At 43.1% G+C, this 23,615-nt stretch overlaps 1 long non-coding RNA gene across 2 annotated transcripts in view; it reads left to right on the plus strand.

Moving 5' to 3' along the window:
* Positions 1 to 3,293: 3,293 nt before the first annotated feature.
* The window catches only part of LOC138686482 (uncharacterized), a 117,427-nt gene continuing 97,105 nt past the window's right edge, over positions 3,294 to 23,615 (plus strand). Inside the window, exon 1 of one of the 2 annotated variants that reach the window (XR_011325869.1) lies at positions 3,294 to 3,443. This is a non-coding gene — a long non-coding RNA (uncharacterized lncRNA). Of the gene's footprint in view, positions 3,444 to 4,275; positions 4,417 to 23,615 lie in introns of those variants that run through there. The other variant, XR_011325870.1, reaches the window with a different exon arrangement.

The following is a 23,615-nucleotide window of genomic DNA, read 5'->3' on the forward strand; positions in this document are numbered from 1 at the left end:
CTGAAGAATCTACTTTTTACCACTATCAGAAAGATGACATTGGGCTAGATAGAATAGCTGTCCTGGATGAAGACCACTGCAGTGTGTTTATGTAAAAATTGAGAGCACTGGGTTGGGCAGTGACATTGTGTGGACAGCTTTGAAGGGAAGTCTTGGTTTCCTGGGAGAAGATATTTGAGCACCGTGTACTGCTACCTCCTTTCCTCTGCAGGCGCTTTGTATTGTGACACAGGAAATACTAGCAAAAGTTACTAAAGCTTTACCTATAAAGGCTGATGAAAAATCAAGACAACATTCCTGCACATGCATTAACAGGCTGAGGCCTCCAGGGAAAAAGAGAAGGTCTCCCAACCAGCTCCCTGCTCTGCTTCATGGCATCAAGCATGGAGCATGAACACTGAGAGCCAGAAGCAGAGGATCTCAGAGGAGAGTAACAGAGTAGAGCTGAGCACCTGTTCAGAATAAACCACAAGGCTTTTTTTAACAGCTGCTGCCTGCTAGTAGGAATTACCTGCTAATCAGCCTGCAACTTTCTTAATGCCTCAGGTTTTGCAGGGATTTCTCTGAGAGGATCCCCTGTAATACTCAGTTGTTTTCTGTTCTTTGTCTGCATGCTTGGATTGCACAGGGTGTATGTGGGCAGAATGAGAGGAAGAAGAAGGAAGGAAAAGGAAGCCTCACAAAGTTTTTGTGGTTTCACCCACAAGAGAAGCCAGATTTCCCCTGTTTGCATGCTGTCCTCCTCTCTCTGGGAAAATAGGTGCCCTTGAAAGAGATGGTGGGTATTCCCTGGTCCTGTGAGCTTTCCCCTCAAGCCTGTGCTGTGAATTTGCATCTGCTCTTGGAAGGTAGGGTTAGTGTGCTGTTAACTTTTCATGTATTTACGGCTTATGGAGAGTGTGGTCTTTTTGTTATGTGAGGTTCCTAAGAAAGGGTTGAAGATGTAACAGGAATGTGTGATTAAACCGGGCATTTCATTGCTTCAGTATGTTGTAGAGCATTAAGAAATGGATCCGACACATGCAGGTTGAAAGGTTCTTAACCCAATGAATCCTGATGTAACTTCCTGTTAGGAAAACCCTAGACAACAGTTTGCTACTTGAGCTCAGAAGATATGCAGAAGGATGTCTCATACATGTATCCTAATCCTGATATTCCTTGTAAAGCACTTGGTGCTACCTCCTGCTAGAGGCAGACTTCTCAGTCACCCTTTACTGTCTGATCTTGTGCAGCCATTCTTATGCATGTATATATACAGCAGTCAACAGTGCATACCTGTTTAAAAGACACTTTAACTCCCCTTCTGTGATGGAAAAGGACTTAACTGCAAGGTTCAAGCAAACGACTTGAACTTCACTTGCAGACTTAACTGCAAGGTTCAAGCAAACAACTTATTTGAACTTCACTTACAGACTTAACAGGCCACTACTGCAGGTTTTACAGATACAATGGAGGAATGCACTATTGCAATTTTTAAGGCAAGAGTAGTACATTATTACAACTACAAGCAATTCACAGACAACCACAAACGCATTTACAAACTTAAAGCTTACCCCTCCAGGTAAGGACTCTCAATCCCAGGGAAGTTACCTTGACCGGCGTCCCGATCAAGGGGGGGGAAGGGTTTCCTTTGCAAGCCAACTGTATAGTTAGAGAAGTAACTCCCCCCATTTCCAACCTGAATCTTAGAGTTTTTGTCCCCTGACTTGTGGAATGGTGTGTATGACTATGAGTGGGTTAGGATATATGCCTGAATGGATTATGTATATCTGAGTGGAATTTCCCCTTATCTTTCCGTCATTGGTCTGTGATAGTTTGAATACACAAGGTTGTCATTTGAAACTGAAGCTGAAACCCGCCAGGTTTTGGTTTTTTTTTTTTACCTTGCTTCCTCAGCAACTGGATAGTGGTTGGATTGAGACTCAGGGCATACTATCTGTTAAGGGATTTCAAGGCTCAGTTCAGGTTTTGATTCTTTGAATGGTGCAGCCACTGCCCTGTTTACTTCAGGGTTTATCAGACAACCCAGGCCTAAGCTGTCTACACAGCTCCCCTTGAGTCGTCTCTGCAGAGAGACAGGGCCTCAAGGCAACCCAAGGCTGGTTCACTTTTATAACCTCCCACGAGTCACCTGTGTGCACTAGACATGGTGAAACTTGTTTGTGAACTATGAGCCAGACAATCCACACACCTTCCGACTAGGAGAGTGTTATGCAGAAAGGTTAGTGCTCTACCTGGTGTGATGGCCAAGACAACAGTGTAGGTCCTCACTGCAGTAAAGGAGGTGTGCAGGGAAACATACTTAGACCTGCCATTCCCAGCTGTGGTTTTGCACACCAAGGTGGGGTGCCTCACTCAGTCCTGTACTTCAAAGAAATGTATTTGATGTTGGACTACACTGTCCTGTTTGCAGGTAGCTTCTGGGAGTTCTTTACCCTCAGAGTGGACTCCTGTTTCTTGGACTGCTCAGACCAAAGTGAAAGCAGGATGCTGGTGTGTTTTGCCAGCCAGCTACACACAAATTACAGGGTCTTCGGTGCTCACAGAGCCAGATGGAGCAGCATAGGGGGTGCGAGCTACATCCGAGATGGAAAGTCATATGCCAAGCTGAAGTCTCTAAATTACAAGGGCTAGAAAGTACAATTGTGAAGGAAAGCTGTTTAGATTTTAGCCAAATGATCAGTGTTTGCTACCTCCAAAGTGGGTGGAGGGTGGTGTGTGTTATATGCTCTCCAGCGTATCAGGCAACTTTGCTAGTAGAGGATCTGTTGCCTTCTAGATGCGTGTAAGAGCTTTGAATGTGCCTAATGATGTGGCTTGCATATATCTACTTGCTGCCATACAAATAGTTTTTGCAGTGATATTGAAGAGTGCACGATCAGGTCCTGGCTTGTTCATCTCACCTGTCTACTGAAATCACGTAGCCAACGTGTTTCTGTCCTTTCCAGTTTCCCCACACATTGCAGTTGTACAGGATATTTGCATTTGCAATATGAAACACAAAGTAGGCTTCTATTTTAACATCTTTGCTCTTCAGTTTGCTGCCTAGCGTTTCCACCTAACCAAGTATGCCTGTAGTCAAGTTACAAGTAAAAAAAGTTCCTGAGAATAAAGTTGCTCTCAAAGTACGTAGAGCTGTCCTGATTCACTCTATAGAGAATCTGACCTTTTATTAGTGGGTTTCTGATGACTTGACCCTGTACTTGAGTGTTAGTCTGCCTCTACCCTTGTGACGTAGAAAGTATCTGACTCAGATTCTTGTGTGATGACTTCTGCTTCCCACCCCCACTGTAAAAATGCTACCACCTTGAGTTTGTAGGGGTGAATTAGGGAATCAAGAGATGGGAAACCTTTGTTCTGTCCACCACTGAACTAAAGGACTTGGGTTACACCACTTAGCTACATCTTTCTGAGAGCACCACGTTCATTCTCTTTATATGCATGTGAGTGCTTATTTATGTGTGTTGGATACCAGCTCAGCTCTTTGCATGATCAGTGAATGTCTTTTGACATTCCTCTTGCATACAAGCAGATAATTTTCTGTGCAATTGTTTAATGACTGGAGTGTCCCTCATCCTGTTAAGTTTGGCTTTAGAGAAATAAGAGCATTATCACTGCTCTCTTCTGACCATTGTGTAAATTTGTGTTCAAAATATCTTTTAGAAGTAGTACATATAAACATCTCAGGTCTAAAGCAGGAGGTGCAAGTTGGCGCAGTCTATATCGGGGAACGAACAGATGGCATTGGACCAGAGGGGGGAAAAAGTAAGAAAGCATGAGAGAAGCTGAGTGAGCCTGATTCTTCATCCTTTTTGCTCTGATGTGATCAGGGACGTGTCCACTGGAGTCAATGAAGCAGCATTATTGTTATGAGAGAAGTATCTCTAGTATGAAAGAAATTAGATCAGATTGGTCTTGAAGCTCTTCTGCAGTAAACATGCTTGCTAAGCCCTTGTTGATGTGTGATCAATATGCTCCACCTGCCCCAGGATCAACTTAATAGTACACAGTGTATTAAAGCTACCTCTGAAATTGACTGCTCTAATGTTTTTTATCTCGGAGAGAGTAGTGTGGCTGTGTCTTGGTTTCAGCTGGGACAGTTAATTTTCTTCCTAGTAGCTGGTATAGTGTTGTCTTGGATTCAGTATGAAAAGAATGTTGATAACACACTGATGTTTTCCATTGTTGCTAAGTAGTGTTTAGACTAAGTCAAGGATTTTTCAGCTTCTTGTGCTCAGCCAGCAAGAAGGCTGGAGGGGCACGACAAGTTGGGAGGGGACGCAGCCAGGGCAGCTGACCCAAACTGGCCAGAGGGGTATTCCATACCACGTGACGTCATGCCCAGTATATAAGCTGGGGGGAGTTGGCTGGGGCAGATTGCTGCTCGGGAACTAATTGGGCATTGGTCAGTGAGTGGTGAGCAACTGCATTGTGCATCACTTGTTTTGTATATTCCAATCCTTTTATTATTATTTTCATTTTGTTGTTATTATTATTATTATTAGTTTCTTCCTTCCCGTTCTATTGAACTGTTCTTATCTCAACCCACGAGTTTTAATTATTTCCTTCTGATTCTCTCCTCCATCCCACTGAGGGGGGGGAAGTATGTGAGCAGCTGTGTTGTGCTTGGTTGCTGGCTGGGGTTAAACCAGAGCAAGTTGTCCCACAAGATTGTCATTCTAGAGCTGCCAGCCAAAACTTGTGCCCTCCTGCCTGTTGTCGCCTTGTGGACTGATTGGTCTTCTCCTTTAGCTTTACATCTTTGTAGTTTTATTTTCTGTTTCAGGAGCGTTGCTTCTTACTTACTGGAGGAAGGAGCTAACAGTTATTTCTCACTTATTTGTTCTTTTCATCTGTGTTGCCAGCACAAAAATTTACAAAGATCTATTTACGCACATGCAGTTGTTGTTGTTCTTTAAGAGTCATTCCAATCTTTCATGTCTCTTCTGCTGATGCTAACAGGCAATCACATGTTGATTCTGCAATAGATTTAACCTCTTGGCTTTCCATTCAGACCTCTCTTGGCCTTGAGGTTTGAAGCTTTGGTCTGCTGTGTTGCACCTAGGCAAGTATCTTTTGTTTCCAGGTGTGTGATCTGACTGTTGTGTAACACTGTCTTGTCATTGTTGTGCTTGCTCTGGTCCATCCTTAGAGCTGTGCTGTTGTCTGTATTCCAGGGAAATTAAGGTTAACTGTGCAACAGTTGTGACAGCATCTAAAATGTCCTGTGGCAGAACATAAAACCTATGTTATGTTTCTACCCTTTTATTAAACGTAGGGGTTGAAAAGAAACCATTTTTTTTCTGCTTTTCTGACATGTCATCCTTCCACTGCTGAGGTGTGATGCCTGTTGGCACTTGCAGGGTGTCCCCCTGCTACCTGAATTTCTGGTGAAATATTTCAGAACGGTCTGTGTAAGCAGAGCTTTTGAACAGTAAGAATGATTTTATTTTCTGTCTTTTTTGAATTTCAAAGAAGTTTTGTCACAGAAAGGTGCAGTCCTTTTGCAAGGCAGATGAGATGACACAGCTCACATAGAGGAAACACACTGTGATCTCTTAGGCACAAATCACTTCTGTTGTTTTCCTCATCCAAGGTAAATCAATGCTTTCTTTTGATAAACGTATCTACGAAGACAGGCCTTGGATTGCTAAACCATGCATTCCCAGAGGATGGCCCTGCTGGTGTGTCCTGCTTGTCAGAGAATGCACTGTCTTTCAGTGAGCAGGGGTATGATTCCTGCTGTAGAAACAGAAGGTACTGGAGAGGCCGCCTTAAAAAAAAACAAAAACAAAACAAACCCCAAACAAACAAACTACTCTCCTCCCATGGAAAATGTGAATGTTTAAAGATACCATTTTTGTCCTGCTCTGGGAATAAACAATCTCAGAGCTATTTGTGGAAGAGAGATATCAACAGTTACTTGAAAATCACCTTGCTCGCCTTGTCCTCAAGCAAAACAGCATGTTGTGATCTCCCAGCTGGAGCCTTCTTTCTTAATTTGCTTCAGCATGCTCTAAGGGATGTGGTGTATGAGAGTTTGCATTTAGGAGCAATTCCTGTAAAGTCTCACACTGGTGCTACTAGAGAGGAGGCTGTGATGCACTGTGGGAGCATTGGTCTGCTCACAAGATGAACAAGTAAAGCACTTGGAAGACAGCTCTGGTGTTTCATCAAGGCCTTTCAAGTTAATGTATCCGAATAGTGAATTGACCTAGAATAAAAGTGCTTCAAGAAACTGCCATTTTTCTGTCTTGGAGAACCTAACCAGAAATGCGGCACTTAAGCTTTCTAGAAAGAAAAATTATGACGCAAAAAATTCTGAATTTTCCTAGGGAAAATTGAACATTGTATATTTTTCTTGGGGGAAAAATATTCCCCAAGGGAATGTTTCCCGGGCCTAAGCCTGCATTACCAAGAGGAGATGGAAGAGAAAGCCTGTGAGAGAGATATTTGCTTAGAATGATATTGCCCATTCCCTTGGATCCTGGCAGAAACACTGTGTGGCTTAAAGCCTCTGCACGAACCACCCCTACATCATCTGGATGGTCCACATTGACTCTGGTTAACAGATGCTAGGGAAACACAAACCTTTGCCTGCCTTCAGGTGGAAGGGGAAATCTGCTGCTTAGGAAGACTGTGAGTGTGAATAGGAGGATTAGGGCACTCTGTCTGCAGGTGCATTGACAGAACAGCTCATCACTCAGGCTAATTTTGGAAGGTTGCCTTGGGATGGTTAGAGCTAGAGTTTTAGGAAGTCAGCTCATCTGAGCAGGAAGACAGTGTGTCTACCAGCACTGGGGACATATTGATAAGTTGAAATAATTCTTTATTTTTCCAGGGACTCATAATTTAGATCCTGTTGCAAGCCAGGAGCTCATGGAGCTAGAGGTCCAACTTATAGCAGACTCCTTTTCCTGCTGCAATAATGCCTGAGAACCATGTGCATTTTCCATGTCTACCTGTGCCAATCCAACTTCTTGTACTGATGCAGTAGCAGATCTTAGCTTTCAATGAAGAATTAAAACAGTCACGGTGTAAGAATCATATCATGTCTTCTCAACCAAACAAACTGTCACAAAGGAGTGCAGCAGAGCATGTGGCAAAGTGCCCCAGTGTTGCTGTCCCCTGCCCTCACACCCATCTAAGTGGGCTCAGGACCTCCATCATTAATTCCGAGCCTGCAGGAAATTGTCTTAGGGTTTGCTAGTCCTCTGATAACTATACAGGATAACTCGTCTGAGCAGTTGAAAAGGCAGCAATGTTTTTTACAGTGCTAGCTGTCTTCTCTTCTAAACACTCTGGTGTCCATTGGCTAGGGTGGTTCAAGACAAGCTCAGTTTTGTATTACATCGGATGATAGTCAATGTGAGTGAGATTGTTGAAGCATTTAGAATTTATGCCTTGCTTCATCTAATCCTGAACAGCAAGTATGTTTTTTCCAGGAAACCATGGACTGAGCAACATCGTGATGGTAACAATAAAGGAATGACCCTTTGGGAAGTAACTGTGTGTCCTCTTCAGAGGAGCACTGACATCCTCAGGTTATGTCAGAGACCTTGTCCCACCACTCACAGACCCAACATGACCATTTGTCAGGTTGTTGTATGGGAGCGGAAGAGATGGGGATGGAGGGAACCCCCCTCCCCCTGTGATGTGACTCAGCATTATTTCCATGGTTGTATGAACTGTGCCTGAGAACAATGTCAGAGTAATATGCTGCTGAGTAATACGCAGAGTGCCACTTGGGTTTCTAGAGCCAGTAGACAAGGACCATGGCTAGGACTGCAGTACACGGATTTCTCTAAGCTCACCATGGGACTTGGAGACTGGAATTTCCCCTTGTGCACATTGCTCAGAGGGTGAGGGAGCCCTGGCAGAGTTAAAGCAAGACAGCCACCCCACCTCATTCTAGCACTGGTGCTCCCTGCAAAGCCAGCCCTGGTGCTGCAGGCATGCAGAATGCATCTGGGCTATGAAGTGAGTGACATTGAGATCAAAAATACCACTGGAGGTACTTGCCTGAGCCCTCTGCAGTATAACTGCAGATTTACTTGGCTGCACAGGGTGCCCTTCCTGTCAATGCCTTTGTTGTAAAAGACCCACGTGTGGACATTGAAAATGTGCGATGGTGTGGCTGGATCATGACACCATGGGCTGTTAGGATACAGGCACTTGAAATCTAAGCTTCCCCTTTCTCCTTGTGTTTGAATACCTCAGCAGTAAGGTAAAGAGACACAACACATCCTGAAAGGAAGAGGAAAAGTTGCATAGTGTTCTTTCAACTTGGTGCTGGGTGCTTCCCAAGTCATCCTGCCTGCCAGTGCTTACTCTCACGGCTCCCTGGGCAGTAATGAGAGTGGGCAGGAGTTCAGGGTACAGGGACAGCAGAGTTGTCCTTGAAGGTTCATAGCTGTAAGAGTGCTAAGAAGAGAATTTTCCACTCCAATAAATGGAATCAAGTCAGGAGAACAAAGAGCTTTATTTTTTTAATGAGTATGATAGTCTAAGAGGATTGCAACTAGTGTTCTGTAACTTTTGCTGCTGCTCATTGACTTCTCAACAAGCTTTTTGATCAAAATCTGTTTCTGTCTCTGAACATACTGGCTGAATTCAGCATGCCAAAATCATTAAAGGACTTCTCTGCAGAAGTGAGTCTTGGTTTGCTATGAGAAGATGGGGTTTTTTGCACATAAACTATTACAGTTTTGGATCAGACATTTCTTATAAAGTTCCATTTGCTTCAGTGGCTTTCAATCAGCATAAATGTGGCTTAACTTCTTTGTCATGAATGATACACTTTTTCTGCCTTTGGGATGGTAATTAAAATCACAGAACAGCCTTTAAGCTATGAAAACTGCCCTGGGTGATGTTTACCTTCAGTGAAAGGGTAGCGAAGTAGACCCTCAGGGGTATTGGTGGTCAATCCCCAGGTCACCAGGGCAGCTGGTGCTCCTGGACCCTAAAGGTGGGAAGTAAGTAGTAGTAGCTTTGTCGCTATCCTCTTGTCTGGGCAATGAAGTCCTCTGCTTGCTCAGATACAAACTACTGGAGCAAAGTGCTGTTGTTCCTATTTTCTTAATTGGAGTGAGCAGAATGACTTGATTTCTTTTTTGTGTATGCTCTGATGCCTGTGCATCAGTCTGAAGGCAAAGAAGACTGTAAGACTTAATCAGGACTTTGGAATGTATTTTGAAGTTAGTAGCACTGGGGAATAAATAGTATGATTATGTCTAACATCTGCTTTCCATACTGGGTTGATCTTAGGTAGTTGAGTGTCCCACAGCTTCTGAGAAGATAATGTTGCTACAAGTTAGAGGACAAAAAGAAATCACCTTTTCTCTGCAGCAGCTGATTACTGCATTTTACAAATTCTCAGCCAATTCTCTGAATCAAATATCAAGGTAGGACTAAACTGTGCATCTTTGCTTGGTTCCGTGAAGGCAGCATGACAGAGGAGGTGATCTACTAGGCAGAAGAATTGCTTCAAGTTTGAGGAGTGTCCACCATCACTTGTTGGGAGTGTATTCTTCATAAAAATAGGAACAACATTTTTTCCCCCAATGGTTTGACTTCTTGGAAAGTGGTAGAAGTGCAGCTGGTTCCTTTTCTTATTAACAGCTGAGGCCTCAGCTGGAAACCCCTATTTTCAGTTGTTTAAAACTTGGACCACCTTAACTGTCTGAGCTGAAATTTAATACTGTGAGTTGTCCTGCAGCAGAACTTTCCCAGGAAACTGGGACCCAACAGCCTAGTGGTGTTCAGACCTAGCTGAATTTTTTGGATAGCAAGTGCCAAAGCAGAGCTGTCCAAAGGCTAAAATGAGAGCTACAGCAGGGGATCAGGACCAGGGAGGTCCTGAACTTTTGCATTGTAACAGGATCGTTTGGGATTGTTTTGTCCTGAGAGCAGCTCAGTCTATTTGGTGTGGCCCATCCATTTTGCTGTGCCTTCTTGGGAGGGAGCTGCCTGCAGCCTAGTTCTTGTGCCTGCCAGTGCTGGTCAGCACTGTTCCCAGAAAAGTATATTCTATCAGGTTTTTTTTTGACAAACCACCTGTGTCAGTGGTGTGCCATCTGGTCTGTCCACCTCCAAACTGTATTGTTCCTTCCCTGCTATTATGTCTGTCTTCATCTCACAGGGTCGTAATGCTTGTAAAGTTCTCTGCTGTTGTGTAGTGACAATTGCAGAAAATCCTCTGAAGAGTAATTACCCCATTTTAGTGGAAGTTTTAAATACTGTGCGTTAATAAGACCAGGGTTGTATATTAAGCAATGGGGAGGAAACAAATGTGAACTAACATTGAGTAAATGATCATTTCACTGTCCTGTGTATGATGACATCATGATGCTTAGAGGAAAACGCTATTTTTAGGGGTGATGCTTAGGGGAAAACACTATTTTTAGGGGTAATTGAAAGTTCTATCATGAGTGCACAAAAGGAAGCCAAACTGAAGTGGCAGAGGCAAACTTATTTCAGGCGTTTCCTGAATCTTGTATCATTAATAATATTTTTTCAATGTGGTTTTATTTTTGTTGTACCCTTCATAAAAGGAACTAACAACTTCTTCCATAGTCTTTCTTATCTTTATAAAAAGATAAACTTCTAAGATGGGAAACCTGTTCTAGTTGCAAGAACAGTTCCTCTGCTTTGTGCTATTTCAACCAGTTTATTAGAAAAGCAGTGGATATTCTAAGTAAGTAGCATGGCTCTGGAATGAGATTTTTCCTGGTCTGAACCTGATGTCAGAAGGACAATCTGGTATTGAAACTATAGGAACAAGAATGGAAGGTCCCTACATTGAATCCATTGAAGCAAGGAGGTGAAACAATGAGGTTCTGTCAACACTATTGCCTTCTGATTTATATCATAAGTGCCCAGTTCTGGAGTAGTGTCAAGAAAAAAGTGTGTCCTTAGCTAACTTAGCTTGATTTTAATACTAAAAACAACACCCACTTGTGCATAGTGAGTATGTAAATGTAAGACCACCTTAATATAATGAGTTGGGTAATGTTTTAGACGTGTAGAAGTACTTTTTTTTTATATAAATTGTTAGTAACCAATCGTGTTTTGTTACCGCCTTTTCCTTGATCCTGATGTGTATATGAGACCCTGTTTGTCTTTCAAGTGTGTGCTAGCTTTTTGGAATTACCATCTACCACCCATCCCTGTGCAGGCATGAAATAAATATCTCGACTCTGTGTGTTATCAGCTCTTTGCATACCGGGTGAAGAACCCTGTTTGGGGACAACAAACCCAAAAATAAAAAAGGCTTTTAGGAGCTGGCTTAGATGGATGCAATATCCAACAGTCTTCCCACTCTTACTTTCAGATTTTCACATCACCTCTGTGCTTCCATCTGCCCAGCAGCACAGGATTCCTCCAAGTGAGAGATGAGGAGGTGTTTTTTTGGTTGGTTTTTTTTGTTTGTTTTTTGTCTTTTTTTTTTTTTTTTTTTTTTTTTTGGACCAGTGCTCAGCCTGTGCTGCCTGAAACTCTGAAAAGCACTGACACTTTAATAAGCAGTGGTGACAACAGGAGTGTCCTTTGTGGAAGTTTCCTCTTTCCAATTTAGTGATGTCAAGCAATTTCATTTCCCTACTGAGGCTGCATAATTCTGGGGTTGCTACTTTCTCCAGCTTTTCCTCGATGCCTACACTTGGTTAGCTCAGATCTTTGGTACGATGTGCAAAAACTCACAATTGCTGAAGAAAGGTTTGTACCAAAACCTTCAGCAAACACTTGCAGGAGAGGGAAGTGTTCAGATGCTTCCACAGTGTGTCTTGGTCCCCTTGCAACAGGGAATGCTTTGTTAGATAGAAGATGCATTGACTTGTTAGTGGTGACCTGACTGTTTCGGATGAGCTATGACTTTGCAGTTGTGCTACCTGGCACCTGAGCCGCAAAAAGCCACCTGTTTCATACTCCCATGAGTAAGCTCTGTCCAAAGCACTGTCCCCTAGACTTCTAAATACTGCGGATCACTTCTGTGGATGACCTGGTGGTTCCCTCAAAGGCAGTCGCTGTGGGCAGTTTTAAGGAGGTAAGATCAGCCTCCCTAATGTAATTCTGCCTGTCGCTGATTCTTCCCTGGAGGAGAGTTCACAGCTGCTACAGCCAAGTTGCCTCTTGCTGCACTAATTGCTGTCTCCTGGCAGTCTGCTTTTGTCCTCATCTCCATTTGCTAATACATTCAACTGTAAATTCAGCCACATTTGAATATACATCAAAAAATCAACTGCTGTTGTGAAAAGCTTTTTTTGTTTGCCTTGTCACACCAGAGGCAAATCCTCCATGCACAAGGGCAACATACAAAATAAACTCAGTGAGGAGAAGAATCTACTCTGGCTTTTATACACATTTTACACCTTTTTTTCTTGTATGTCACAGTCCTTTTCTACACAGAGAGCAGCAACCCCTTTCCACAGACTGTACACTCATGGGAAGTGCGTAGGAATGTCCTGTCACTCCAAAAATTTAAGTTTCTCTCATTCCACATACTTTAAGCAAAGAATTTTGAAATTGCTTTACAAGTTAGCCTAGATAATTGCAAGGAGCAGAGGAACTGTTGTTCCCTATTGTGCTTTAGGACTGAGATCAGCCCCACTCACAACCTCTAGGGGCTAAGTTCAGAAACCCTGACACCCACAACACTCATGATTTCCTCTGGTCCAGGACTGATAAGCATTTTTTTATTCAGAAATTATGATTACGATCAGTGGTCATTATAGTCAATTGTGAATAATGCTGCTTGTCATAAACTAGCTGAAGTATTTTGGCTATTATGCATGTGGAAATTGTTGCAGACCTATGTTGCAATTGTTTTTGATACTGGACTATTTTGGTAATGTTGTATTCTAAATATAAAACCAAACATGTGGTAATGGTTTTCTTATGATAAGGTTACAGGGGTGAGGAATTTTTAAGAAAGCAGAGATGGATTAAATACTTTGGATTAAGTAGGAAACATTGCCTATGGAACTGAGCCTTTTTCTACATCTAAAAAAGTTTTATTTCTTGGCTTCGTGTTGGTCTTTGGTCAGCAAACAATTAGAAAACCGCTCTTTACTCCTTTCTGGCCTGCCTATCAGAAACTTTGCAAATAGTTGAGAATGAGCTAGCCCCATCATATGTTGGGTTAGGATGTGTCATGCCTGTTTTAGGGATATGGCCTCCCATATGCTTTTTCATCTCATAGCTAAATAGTATAGTGCAGTATTCTGACAATTTTTTTATTCTTTCATATTCTGGTAAACTTTCTTTCACTCACCTACTTTTGATGTAGCTTCTTCTATGATTCGTTAGTGGAAAAAGGTTTCTCACATTTTATTTAGGGCACTGACTCTCAGCACATACTTGGAGTACTAGTTCTATGGAGGAGAATTCATTCTGTAATGAGCTCAGTGAGCCTCCAAATCCTCCATGGTGGAGGGAGAAGATATATGAGAAGTGGTGATGTGCAACAACTATTAGGAGGCCTCAGATATTACTCTCCTTTATGGCTTTATGCTGTTTTGATGCCTGATTTGGACAAAGAGAATTACAGCAGGTGGGGGAAAAAAAAAAACCTGAAAATATCCAGAATACATTTGTTTAGCAAAGTTTCAAAGGATGTGGTCTCAGTGGGATGACCTTTTTGTAATTCTCCCAGCCTTTCCCAAATGCAGATTTTTAATGTTTATCATTGTTTCAAAAAAGAATTTAGTAGCTTAAAGACCAAAAGATGTAACAAGAATATTTTGTTTGAAGGAGAAGTTAGACAAGTTTTGTCTAGAATTAAGAGACATTACGTTTTATCAGAGAGCAGCTAGTCATGGAGGCAAATAACATAGAAATGAGCTGACTTTGTTGTCATTTTAAGACTTTAAACCAAAGCATATCATTTTCTAGAGGAAAAGCTTTGATTAAACCATAAAACTAGAGCTTAATGAAGGAATTAGCTAGCCTATGGTTATATAACATAAATTAAGATAATACCATTTAAGGTCTTTGAATTCAGTCATCTGACTGTAAATTAAAAAAATTCTTCTAATAGCACACTTATGCAACAGTATTTCCCAGCCTTAATGGTTTGGTAGCATCATATACAGTAATCTGTGAATTTCCACTGACTGACTGTGTTTTGGCCTCTTGTCCTTTTGTGTACATTTCAGATGTTATTCATTTAGCATGGTATCAGAGCTGTTATTACTCGTTTGAATTCCTCGCCACAATGGCTTTTAAGCACTGTGGTTTGCATTTGGCAAGGGCCATGCTGGCAGGCTGTGTTGTGAACATGATCTACAGTCATTCTGAAAAATTATGTACTTTCTCCTCTCTTAAGCAAGAAGGCAATTCTTCACATTCTTGTTCAAAGCTCAGTATGGAGTAGCTTTTCTGTCATTTGCCATGAGTGGACTGCATATTGTCTTGCGTTTTGGTGAACTGATTTATGGGTGACATTCAAAATGAAGCCACAGAAAGCAGGGCACTCAGAAATTGGCAGGCTTCCTTCTGATTAACCTATCACTGTTCAGGAGATAAGACAGGTGTAGCAATTTGAAGTCTAAGCAGTTTTTTCACTCATCACCTATGTGTGGGTAGCCTGCCAAGCCCAATGTGGACAGGTACATCTGGTTGGGAGTTGATCTGGCTGAGTATTCAGTGTTTACATTTCAGAATTCCCTGCCTTTGCCACGGTATTTGTTGTTCCTGGGATCAGCATGGGGATTTCCCAGGAAATACTACACAAACTGGTGAAATGTTAACAGGACTATTAACAGAAGCAGTTCTACAGTTTTCAGTAGTGGCCACGCAACTTGTCTTTAATGGGGCTAGAGGAAAGAGATAATAAGTTTTATGTATATGCTACAGCACTCCATCAGGCACTTCCCTCTTCTCCATGGGCCAGTTCTTATCTTTGTCCTTCTCTTAGCTTATTGGATTATAACAGTGGGGAATTGCACACACAGTCAAGAGAGAACATGCATGGTAAATTTTAAGAGATGGTTGTTGTGGCTGAGCTGGCCAGCAGTTACGTGGCAGCTACAAATGGCAGGGAGTCTCTGTTGCCCTGTGCCACTAGGCTAACTTGGTTGCTTTGGTTCTGACTTTGACCTGAGCAAGGAGAGAGCTTCTTCTCATGCCCAAATTGGCCAATCTTCACACACTGAAATAGATGTAGTTAGAGATCTTTTCTGTAGTGATCTCTTGTCTAAACTGCAAACTCCTCAACTTGAACCGTCATCTCCTTTTATTTTTGCATATTACTTTAACATCCCAGCTGCATTTATGTGCATCCCTACTTATACCTTGGACTAGTGCTTCTTTCAGTTTTAGCAGTTGCAAATTTGATGCAGAATCTGTCACTGCCATCTACTAATGCAGATAGCAACAAATACAGTTTTTAATCTACCTATTACCTAGCCTCGTGTTAGCTGGGGTGCTACATGGGGGAGGAGAGGAAGGAAGTGGGGAGGGAGGGAGATGGGACGGGGGAGTGGGGAAAAATACAAAAAATACATGAAGTAGTAATGTTTGACCTTTGTCATGGTAATTTTCCTTTTAATTGAATAGTTCATTTACCAAACTTCCTTTCTTCTTTGTGGCTGTGTAAAATCCCCGTTCTGTGCCCCTAGGAGTAACACTCACCTTTCAGCTGCATCTGTGGTGTCAAGAGGTATGTATGCTGCTCCAACAGCAGGGATTCTTCCTGCTGCGATGCGGGATGCAGTGATTCAGCAGGGAAATCAGTGCAGCTCCATCAGCTCTGCAGTATGGCAAGTCTGTCATTGTAAAGAATACCTTGGTTTTAGCAGCCTTTTGGGGGAGCAGCATCACCTGGCAGTGTCAGCAGTGACAAAACCAGCAACAAGGTTTTCAAAGTGCTGGAGTCCAGGAGGTAATTTATTTTTCACCCCTTTGCATTTTGTTGTAGTATAAGGAGGTGTAAGGCCCACCATCACCCACCCATTTATTTACAGGCAAGTATGCCCATACTATGCAATGCATTGTGTGTGGCAGCCTGCCATACCTGGTCATTCAACTCCTATCCACGTAATTTTGGTGCAAATAGTGTCTTGTCCCTGAGGGAAACGCCTATACCTCTTTGGGAATTGGGCTTTGCACCTTGTAGGGATTGAGCGGTGTGTGTGCAGTGCAGACATCCAGCACCAGGCAGTGGGAATGTTCCCACCTCTGATCTGCAAGGACCTGCGTGGCCTGTGTGTTATAGGAGAGTATCAAGTCAAACCCACCAGCTGTGGATGAGGCGATGTGTGCTGCCTGTTGTTCTGATGATCTTAGGCTGCTGGCCTTAAAACAAATAAAACTGCGCTTATTACTTGTTTCCCTGTAGTTTTGTTAGTGGGTCTGGTCCAAGTAATTTTTTCCCTCTTTTTCAGTTTCTGGGGTGCTAAAATCCCTTTATTCTACTGGATAGAGGTTGTGGGAGGTTATTAAAAGCTTGTAATCCATTTTTAGATTATTGGCTGGAAGATGCAAAGGCTATGGAAAATATTTTGGCAATTGTTTCATTGTGAGAGCAGAAGCAGCAGGTGAACAGATCTGTTATGTGTATACAAGTATGTGTGTCTTTGGACTGAATCAAGCACATGCTCCATCTACCCCAGGTTATCATCTTCATCATTGGCAACAACAAATTGCCTGAGAGAAAAGTGAAAGAAACTCTAGGGAAACTGTTGAGTTGTTCTGCAGGGAGATTGCTTTTTGGTTTTTTGGCCTGAAGTTAACATTTGTCTTGGAGAAGAAGGATCTAGATCTCTTGCAGAGTTTCAGTTTTAAATCCTTGATATAGCAACCTTGATATAGATCCTCATTCTGCTGTAAATCTCATGTCATTGTTTTCACCCTGCCAAGACTTTGTCCTCTGTGGTGCCAGTGGCAGTGTGTCCACGGGGAACCCAGCAGCAGGTAGGCAGGAGCTGTGGACTTATGAAGAGTATTGTGGACTTTGGCCTGTCCTGTAAATCTATATCTAAGTGCTGCTATTTAGCTAGAAATCATCTTCCCTTGCAGGGGACACTTTGTGCTTTTTTAATATGTGTTGCTCCTGTCTTACCTGAATTTCTTAGACTGCAGTTAATGGAGCAAAAATAACCCCAAACCCAAAAACCAAAACATACCCCACCCTGACCCAAATATCTAAAATCAGTGGTCAACATGAAGGAGTCTGGGAAGTGCTGTGTTGTCTTTTGAAGGCTGTGGTTGCCTCACTGCTCCACAATGAGGACTTCCTTGAGCAGCTGCACAATCTTTAAGCTATCCAAGTGGAAAGAAATTAACTGAAAGTTGAACTCAAGTCTCAAAAGCAGAGGCCTTTTTGTCCTTACTAGACACTCAAGCTGAAATGATAGCTTCATTGTGTGTAATCTTGATTTTGCGAAGAGACTGACATGGGACGAGAGAGCTCCAAGAACTAGTAAGGTTCAGCCCTCTGCTGAATTAATCACAGACATGCAGACCCTCACTGCCAGACGGATATCTTGACTGCATGGATTTCCACTCACCTCTTCTTGTACAGCTCAAGACCCTGCTTCTCTGGCACCTCATGTCTGGTATTGCCACTTACACTTCTGCAAAATGGATTGTTCTGGGCCTGCTGGGATGCTGTCCGGGTTAGGTCCCTGTAACAGAGCCCCAAACAGAATTACCTGTACCTGGCGGCACTCTTGCATGGTTTTTCCTATAGTCTTCTTATGGGTAGAAGTCCAAAACAGTTATCAACTCACCTTGCCAGGCTCTTTCCAGTTAGAATAAAATTTTCAGGAACCCAGCAATCACTTAGGAGTGCTATGAAGTCAGTGCAGGTCAAGGCCAAGAAGGCTGCCGCCTCTGTTACCAACTCTGCTGAGAGCTGCTCTATGTCCTCAGGCCTCACTTTCCACCCTGGTCAGGCAGAAGAAACAACTCTGGATCAGGGACTTGTTTGACATCTGTAAGGCAGGTTGAGAAGGGTGACTTGGGGAGTTGATGTCTGAAGAGGAGGATCTGTAAGGTTTTGTGTTTGCAAGGTAACCTTGTAACTAACATGTTCAACAACCCACTATAGACTTCCTACTGAAACGGCCTGTGCAGTCACAGGGAACTTCCCTGGGACTTGCCACTCATGCTGGTACTGTCCTGTCTGCTGTGGATGCCCGTCTCCAGTCTGTAATAAGAAACTTCCCCAGATTGCACTGATGATGCAGCAGCAGCTTTAGCAGTTCTCCTTCAAGCATCTTGAAGTGAGTAAGGAAAACACCAAAAAAGAAAGTGATAGCTGCTGCAGCAGCACTGACACTTGGGGACAACCTTCTGTTGACATTTTTGCAAAGCATGAATCAGGAAATTTGACCTTCCTCCCCTGCACACATTTCTCATAGTATATACTTCTGTGTGATCTCTGCTTCCTGTGACCCAGATAGAACTGTGGTACACTTATGTTTAACATTTATTATGCTCTTGCCTGCTGGACTTATTGTGAGCCAGACTTCACTGGCACAGATGAACAAAGCTTCATGCAATTTAGCAGTGTCCGTTTGATATAAAGTAGCTGGGGATCCAGCTTGTCACTCCCATGTGTTTGGGTTGGGTTGGGTTGGTTTTGTGCAGAAGTGTTGCAGGTTATCCCCAATCTTGGTTGTGTAGCTTGACACTTCCTAAACTGGGGAAGGCCAGGCTTGCCTTGGAGGAAGGTGGTGGGTGAAAGAAGCACCAGCGTTGTAGGGAGTCTGTTAAGCAGAGAGATGGCAAGGGAAGAACGAGGGAGAGCCTGCTAAATGCTGGGGCTAGAGTAGAGAGAGGCAGGAGTGGCTTAGCTGGCATGTGATTTAAAAGAATTTTTTTATTTGCTGTCCCCTCCCCGCCCTTTTTTTTTTAAGGTGAAGGGAAGAGGCAGGGAAGACACACCCCTTGGGAGCCAGGAGATTAGGGCATGGTGGTTGAGATGGGCCAGAGAAGGGACTATAGAAATAGATATGCCTGTTACTTGTGGAGGGAGACAAGGGAGCAGTAAGGAGGACCAACTCTGCTGCAGAGGGGAAAACAGAGCCCAGTGCAGATCTGAAAACTGTTGCTTAAAACTGCTTTACTTCTTTTAGGCTATGTGTCTTATCTCATTAAGGGAGCTGCCAAATCTGTGCTGTCCAAATGTCAGAATTTGGCTATGGTTTGGAAAGAGAGGGAGCGGGAAAGGGGATAGTAATGACTAGAAAGAAAATGTAGTAGGAGAAAAGGCAGGGAGACAGCAGTGCAGTTCCACTGCATTTCTAGAAAGCCAGTTTGGTCTCTGAGCAGTACATCTTTCTGTTAAGTTCTCCATTGCTGGTAACTATCAGCAGGTAGCAAACAGCTGGGGACATGGGAGCAGCCTAGTGAGATGATTATGAATGTTTTGCCATATGCTTAACCTCTACAGTGTAGTCACTGATGGCACTGTGCCCCTTCCCAGAAGCAGAGGATTCTTTGGTGGTGATGAACCCGGGGAAAGAAGTTACCCTGGAGCTGGATCGGGCGGACCACAGTGGGGGACTGTGGTTTCTTCTGATATTTGCAAATTTGTCTAGCAAACAGGTTACACTGCACCTTTGCTTTGGAAGGTGTAGCATCTTCCTCTTCAGGGGATGCTTGGAGTTCACTGAGGCACAGGCATGCATGCACATTTCTGAAAGAGGTGTAATGGTTATTTTCTGGTTCTTCCATGACTGTCTGCCCATGCAGAGGATGCTGAGCCATTCCTTTTCCTGCCTTCGGGTTAGGAAAGGGGTCAGCTCCAGCCTCAGCACATTGAGGATGCTGCAGGTATGTGTGATGTACACGTGTCTAATCCATGAACTGTGGAAAGGGAAGAGCATGTTCCTAATTCCTTCCTGTGACACTGCACCTGCCTGGTGTTCTGGTTACTGCCTTGGTGCCATCCTGCTGACATTAGCAGGAGCTTTGGCTTGCGTGGCAAAACTTCATTGAAGTATTTTCACTGATAAGCAACAGAACTTCATTTCTTCTCTGTACCTTTTATCCTGCAGAGGTATGAAAAGAACATAGGGATTCTCTCTTCTAAATGCTGGTATCATTTATTGGCATTAAAATTCAGATGGGATGAATTGGTAGCAAACAGGAGGAATTACTGTGGGGAAGGTGTAACGCATGGAACACTTAGTAAAATTCTCTGTTTGTGTTAAGCAGAATACAAGACTAAGACATTGTAATCATCTTTTTTGGGCATATTCCTTATTGCCTTGGGCCATAATGCACCAGTTCAGCCAAACAGTCTGTGCTTAACTGCAAATGTGCAAAAGTTCCCTTTGAATTTAGCGAGTGTGTAGGGCTGTCCTACTCATGGTTGGTTTTCCCTGGGTCTGTGCTATTACCGAATCTTTATGGCAGTGGTAGAGGAAGGGCTTTTTAAGCATATCTGATGATGGGTGCCCAAGTGAGAACACTTGAAATGGAGCTCATTTCCAAACAGTGCCAAGTGGTGGACTTTTACAAAAATCAGCTTCACTGTGGTGTCTCCAGCAGAGACACAAGTGGAAAATGAAATATTTGTATGTGCTACTGACTTCTGAAAATGCTGCTGAAAGCATTTGTAGTAGCCAAAGGTAATTCCAAGGAAAATCCCAGAAAAATTGGTAAGTCCCCTCCAGAGGGGTTGAGAGGCAGTGGTGCTTGCACCCTGTCAGATGGTTCGTTTTGAAGGTGAATATGTAACTGGTGCATCTTAAAGCTGCATGGACTATTGGCTGGTGACGTGTAATCCAAATGGGTACAAACTGTTTTATAAACAATCCCTCCCTCCCTCCCCTGAATAACATTTGTTTTTATTTTATGACCTGCAGAGTGGTCATTGTTTTATCTCTGATGAACCTGACAGCTCTCACACAGCCACATGGCTCCAAAGCAGAATATCATTGTGGCTTCTAGTTTCAGGCAAGGCTTCTTGGTTACTGGTGCTACAAAGCTTTCCCGTCTGGGGTGTTCTTACTTTTGGTAGGTGCCTGGGAGGATGAGGGAGGAGGCAGCTGTTTGGGTATGTAGCAAGAGCAGATAGGGATGCATCACTCTTCTTCCCCTTCCTGTGTCAGGTCATAAACGGCTAATCTTCCTTCCTCTTCCTTGAAAGCAAGGGAATGCTTTGAACAGGTTATTTAAGGGATAGCCCCACTTCCCTGTTGATGAGCTATTAATTACATGCTGTCACATGTGGTTAGTAGGGTTTAGGAGAGGGAGTCCTCCCATCCTTGCCACAGCTCTTCCTCCTCATATGGATTCTCAGAAAGAAGAAAAAAAAAATTAAAAAAAAAAAATCCCCCTAACCTTGGAAACTCCCATTACTGAAACTCTTTTCTCCATACCAGGACCTGTCCCAATTCTACAAACTAACTTAAGTATCCACCTGAGAGTTGCACATCCCTTAGTCAGACTGCAATACTGCCTGAGGTTTGCAGAACTACTCTAAATGAGCAAATACTTATTCTTGAAATCAACGCAAGTCCTCCTTTCTACCCAGCCACCACAGTGTGATTAAAATCCCAGGGAAGACAAAGGACCTGCCCTTTTAAAGCGGGCCTCTTCTTATTAGTGCGTTTTCAGTATATGGTGTCTCCCTCCTGGCCCAAGCACCTGATGGGGCTTTCGGTCCCCTTGGCAGCCCCTCCTCCACTGTTCCCTGCCCTCCTTTCAGGTACAGCTTCCAGAGACATGACAATGTTTGCTTTTGTGTATCTGAGTTTCACTGTTACTGGCTATTCCCAGCTGTTCCCCACACACAATCTTCCCCATCATGGTATTTATGATCTGCCATACATAGATGTTACAGGGAGAAAGCTAAACGATAAAGGCAAACTTGACATGCAATGGTGATCCCCAAGCCAGTGAACATGAATATGTAAAGAATATAGTGCCTTGATCAGATAGGGTAGACCAGGCTGTTCTGCTAACCCTGAGGAGTTTCCCACTGTGGTATAGGGCAGTTTCAAAATGACTTAGAGTTGAGCTGGCACTGGAGGTACAATGAAGTCCGTGTTTTCTATTTTATTCTAATCCACCACTCATTCGGTTACATCCCCTGGGTGTCTGTGTTGTCCTAGGTCCATTGGCAAATGCTGCCCTTGGGGAAGGGGGAAAAATAGCCACTGTTGTGGGGTCCAGAAGGGTTTTGGTGAATCCCCATGGGCACTCAGTGCTTGCTCTCCCCTCTGTCTCCTGTGCAGACCTGTTGGGGGGGACAGTGGGGCTGGCAGAGTGGATGGGAGCCCACCCCGGGTAGCTGCTGAATGAAGAACTGCTGATAACACCTCCTCTCTTCAAGTCAATGCAGTAGGTAGGTTTAGTCCAGTTTATTTAGTAACCAAAGATGCATTTCAGTTGAGATGTGATAATTGGATTGAATGCTTCTAGGTCATGGTTTGAGACAAACAGCTATCACTTTGGCAAAGCAAAACTCTCTAGTAAGAAATAATGTCAGATCAGTCTGTCTTTGCTGTTGGAGAAAGGACACCCTCTTTATTCTGAAATCCTCGTATTTCAAAGTATACTGCTCCCCTGTGGATCAGGCAAATATTTCTGCAATTAAATTCTAAATGTATATAAGACTAAAAACTGAAATACCTTTATCCAAACCTTATTCTAAAATCACAAATGTGGAGACAAAGTCTGGGGCAAAGTTTTAACTTCAGCTTTTCTTTCTTGGTTGTCAATGTTATTTCGAAGTTGGTAGTAGAGGACTAAAGTCTGAGCTGAGGAAGAAGTGGAGGCTTTAGTTTGCACATCTTCCTTTATGCACGCCCTTTCCTTTATGGAACTTCTGCATGCTATCTTTGGGTGCAAGCTTTCGCCCTAAATATTGGAGAGCAGAAGCTATTCTTAAGAGCACAAGATAAGCAGGGAAGTACTGGCATAGACCTTAGGGCTCTCCTCTGGTATTCCTAAAGAACAGTTGTTTTACACCCATAGGAAAAATAAATGCTTAAAGAAGAAAGGGCTGTTGACCTTGCAATATCACCCTGTGAAACTGGCTGTTTCTACAGCTGTGGCCAATGGCCTGAGGCAAAAAGCTTTTGGATCTGAATGCTTGAATTGTCATGTGAAGTTTGGCCATATCAGGTTTGGAATTAACTTGGAGGCCAGCTCTAGGTTGCTCCCAAAGGGCTCTCATATCATCAGGATCAAAAGAAACCACAGGATATGTGGTACAGAACGATCCCATCTTGGAAAAATAAACCTAACCACCTAAAAATATGTGTTAAACTGAGTTCACTTTGTAAATGTTTGTTAATATAGTGGCCTACGGAAGTGATTGAGCTGAAGCTCTGGAGTCACACACTGAAAAATTGTTAAGCATTTTCTGTTCTAAGATTAATGCTAACAGCCTGTGCCCTGCCATCTTTATGAATAAGGGACTACTGGTACAACCTGAAGATGTTTCTAAAAGTGGAAGAGAGCAAATATGAATAAATTTGGGGGGGAAAAAAAGCTCTTTGAATTGGCCTGCAGAATACTGGATTCAACTGCAAGGTTCAGTCAGTATGAAACTAGTCTTTCTGTGGGTACTTTTGTTCAGTGGCTATTTTAGCTCAAGGTGAGAGCCATATCTGCAAGCATTTTAGCACAGTCATATGTGCTGGTCCCAGGCTCTT

This window comes from Haliaeetus albicilla, chromosome 8 (genome assembly GCF_947461875.1).
Source record: "Haliaeetus albicilla chromosome 8, bHalAlb1.1, whole genome shotgun sequence".
Classification (NCBI taxonomy): Eukaryota; Metazoa; Chordata; class Aves; order Accipitriformes; family Accipitridae; genus Haliaeetus; species Haliaeetus albicilla.